A 4,515-nucleotide genomic window follows, 5' to 3' on the forward strand; every position below is an offset into this window, starting at 1 on the left:
ATCACATGTGGGCAAGAGGTTCATAGGGAGGACATATATCAGGATGTAGGATTGCCCCTGATTGGATGTAGGTCAGAGGTATGTCAGGATATATGCTTGCTTCTGATTGGACCTGATAGGAAATATTTAAGTCACTGCAAACAGAGATTCAGGCCATTTTTCTGGGCAACCAGAGATGGACTTGGCCAGAGACTCCATAAACCTGGGCAGTATTTAATTAAAGCTTGCTTCAAAATTGACTTTAAACTGTGGTAGTGGTCTTACTCTTAATCAGTGGAATTAACATTTTCTGGAGGTCTCAGTGAGACCTCAGACCACCTACCCAAATTCTAAAGCTGGACCTTCACTCTGGAACTCCAGGGCTGAGGGGCCGCTTTAGGAGGCATGTGCTTCAAGATGTTCCAAGGCTCCAAGGCTCCAAGGCTGCCTTCAGTTCCTGGACTATCAGAGTGAACTTCATGCTGAGAAACGCAGCAAGCATCTACGGAGGCCTCCTGGTGAGTCAGTCTGGTTCCGTTTTGTGGGCCCCCTAGCTGCGATGTGGAGAGGATTCAACGGGGACTCTGATATTCTCCCATCCAGGGCATATAGCAAGATGTCACCTGCCTACCTGGTTCTGGTTCTGGCTGGAGAGTTTTGTCTGTCTGTCTGTCGAGTGTGTCTGTAAGTTCGGTTGCAATATTTTAGCTGTCTCTTTGCACCAACCACCAGTCACCACTGCTGTGATGGGTGCTTTTAAGGCCAGGACTCAGAATATAACCCTGAGCTATCTGGTCACTTGATTCAGATTAGCAGGAGTTCGGATGTCTTTTGGGTGTGGATAACATTAAAGTTGTTTTATGCTGCCCTACTGTGTTGAAAAGCTGGCTCTAGAGCTGGGATTTGGCTCTCCCTTCTCTAGACCCGAGTATATTGAAAAATTCTCTCTATGTCCTGTGTCAGTCTGAGTCACCCGACCCTGTGACAAGGAGAAGAAAGTGAAGCAGAACAGCTGAAAAAATTAGATTTGGTTTATGTGAACATTCTTTACCTCAGGATTTATGTTTATTCTATTGGATATGGTTAAAAAATCTGTAAAATCTATGAAAAAGTTAATTTAAAATTTATAACACAGAGTTGATAGTTAAAAATCTATATATAGCCGGGCGGTGGTGGTGCACGCCTTTAATCCCAGCACTCGGGAGGCAGAGCCAAGCAGATCTCTGTGAGTCTGAGGCCAGCCTGGTCTACAGAGCAAGATCCAGAAAAGGCACAAAGCTACACAGAGAAACCCTGTCTCGAAAAACAAAACAAAACAAAAACTAAAACCAAAAAGATCTATGCATGGTTAATCTTAAAGGAAACATGTCATTATTCCACTTTGGAATATAAGCAACATGTGGATTGCCACCATCTTTAGGAAGCCACATGGCTGGCAGCCATCTTTGCTAGAGTTGGAGAAGGGCCGATGTCATGTGACTTCACCACTATCTTCATTAAAGATAACTACGTAGAGTGGGATTACCAAGGAGGCAACAACAGGACTCCAAGATGTTTTGGATTAGAATGGATTTTGTATGATAATTCCTGTCCTGTCCTGAAAACAGGTTTATGAAAGATAGGATTTTGAAACAATGCTTGCTTGATAAGGTAAAGCTGCAGCTCCATGCTTTCATATGAAAGAATGTACCTTAAGCTGGCAACCAAACTTTGTAATTTAAGAGTCACCCAGGTGGTATTGGTTTTAAGGGGTAATGGGGGAGCAGCTAAGGTTTGCCAGTGTGTGGTAGGGCTAGAATTCCTAATGAGAGCCCTTTTGCAATGGTGGATTCCAGCAGTTTTGGAAATGCTGGTGCCATATGATAGTCACCAGAAGCATCAGCCACAATGAAATGGAGCAGGCTGAGATCTAGAAGGCAGGGTATATATATGCTGCCGAGGGTGGGGCTAAAGAGGTGACCCAAGCCCTTCAGAAAAAACCAAAAGGATTGTGAATGAATCCCAGATATTGAGCGTTGAATTGTTTGCACTGTTGGAGCTTGGTTTTGCTTTATTCAGTTTGTGGTTGTGTCCTGTATCTTTCCTCTTGAGGTAAAAAGAAATACTTTATTTTTTATATTGTAGGAACACACAAATGAGAGATTTTATACTCTAAGAGGAAATTTTGAAGTTTTACAGAATTTAAATTAAAAACAGAGTATTTAAAATATTAAAATATAAAATTAATCTAAATTAATAATATTAATAATTAAATTGATATTAAATTAAAATATCTAAATTTATAAGGATATAGGACATTCTAAGTTTATCAACTGTTTTATATTATTAATATTTGAATTTAAAAATAAATAAATGAAAAGGTTAAGAATTAGGACCATAGCTATGAGCACCAAATACTGAACACGAGAAACTGGGATATTTCTATATCATGATGCAGGAAGACAATTACCTGAGTGTCGGCAAAAGCCTTGGAACAGCTTCTCAGCCTAGTCTTGACCCTTTGGGGGTTGAAAGACCTTTTTACAGGACAAGTAGCCTAGGTCTGCTTGCATGTCAGATGTTTGCATAATTGTAGTGGGTAGCCATTTTAGCTTTGATCTGGAAGTTCCAACCCCCATTGAGGCTTTGGCAACTGTCATGCCTACAAGGTGGGGCCAAGGGAGGACCCTGGAGACCCGAGATCGAGATGGGCGAGTGATCTCTTTGTTCCTGGACCCTAGACGGTGGGTTGACCGAGCAGAGCTCCAGAGAATACCGCTGGACTGCGATACACCTTCCCCAGACCCTGCGACCTACCTATCCCTTCATTTGTAAGTTACCCACTAAATAAATCTTCCTTTTAACTATGTGGAGTGACCTTAATAATTTTGCCAATACATTGTAGTTCATAACAGTGACAAAATTGCAGTTGTGAAATATCAACAGGAATGATTTTATGGTTGGGGGTCACCACAACATGGGAAATTGTGTTGAAGGGTCACAACATTAAGAAGGTTGAGAACCACTGGCTTAGAGAATGTATCTCCTTACCTAAGGTCTATTCATGCTTGAGAATGTCTAGCCTCTTTGTCTTTGCTAACTTTATTAAGCTTAGGCTATTTTGATAAACTGAGTCATATAACAAACTGTTATGTTCTATAATGGTACACTATAAAAGGACCAGGCAACTTCCCAGTCTCTCATTGGACTGTTTATAAGTTAAGAGTTTTATTTTCGTACTAAAAGGAACTTCAATTGAGAAATTGTTGTTTTTTTAAGTCTCAATCTTAACAGAGATAAAGCTATAAAATCCTAAGGTCAGGCATTGAGAAAAAAGCCCCCATTCCCTCAAGGGTTTGAAGAAAGTTCTTGCCTGCTAAAAGGGGAGTCATTCTCCTTATCTCTGGCAAAAAAGAACTTGTGGCCCTTCCATTAACATATGACTTTGTTACCTATTAATTTGCCAAGGGCAGTGCTATCCTCTAGGGTCCCTCAGTCCCCACACACAAGCCCTACCCCAGCAAATCCTAATCTTTGAAAAGCTTATAATTAGAAACTGTTAAAGATAATTAAGATGTGGAAAGTAAAATCCACCTTATAAATTACCAAATTCTTTAATATGTTTAGAATAATACTTGTAGTCATACTAAGTATGAATGTGATTAATTACAGGAAAAAGCTTTATTTAGCTTACTATGTGTTTTCAAGGTTAAGCCTAGGTTTGTTTAGTTCATATATACTTAATAGATAATAGTCCTCAAACTTGTCAGAGATCTGATGAATATGGCATTTAAAATGTTTAATGGAAAAAGTTTACTATGGCAGAGAATCCCAGCTCCTAGCAGTGACCCCAAGGACTCCAAAGAAGATGACAGGGCACCATGACTAATCCACCTGCATTGTGGTAATGCTAACCACTAGCCAAGACTGCCCCAATGTCACACCTGCTGCCAGGACCCAGCACAAACTGTGGACAAGCAGGACACTGGAGAGTTGATTGGCCCATGTGGTGATATTGTATTCCCCCAAATATTGTGCACAATAATAAACTTATCTGGGGTCAGAGAATGGAAAAGCCACTAGATACAGGGGCCAGAAAAGGGTGGCACACATGCCTTTAATCCTATCACTTGGGAGGCAGAGATCCATCTGGATCTCTGTGAGTTTAAAGCCACACTGGAAACAGCCAGGCATAGTGACTCATGCCTTTAATCCCAGAAAGTGAGCCTTTAATCCCAGGAAATAATGGCAGAAAGCAGAAAGGTATATAAGGCATGAGGACCAGGAACTAGCTGGTTAAGCTTTTAGGCTTTTAGCAGCAGTTCAGCTGAGATTCATTCTGGACGAGGACTCAGAAGCTTCCAGTCTGAGGAAACAGGATCAGCTGAGGAATTGGCAAGGTGAGGTGGCTGTGGGTTGTTCTGCTTCTCTGATCATTCAGTGTTTACCCCAATACCTTACTCCAGGTTTGTTTTATTAATAAGACCCTTTTAAGATTTGTGCTGCAGCCCCACTTTGCCTAGACAAAGTAAAGCCAGTCCCGCCATGTTCCTCCTC

This window comes from Peromyscus californicus, unplaced genomic scaffold (assembly GCF_007827085.1).
Source record: "Peromyscus californicus insignis strain IS unplaced genomic scaffold, ASM782708v3 Scaffold_9__1_contigs__length_137607984, whole genome shotgun sequence".
Classification (NCBI taxonomy): Eukaryota; Metazoa; Chordata; class Mammalia; order Rodentia; family Cricetidae; genus Peromyscus; species Peromyscus californicus.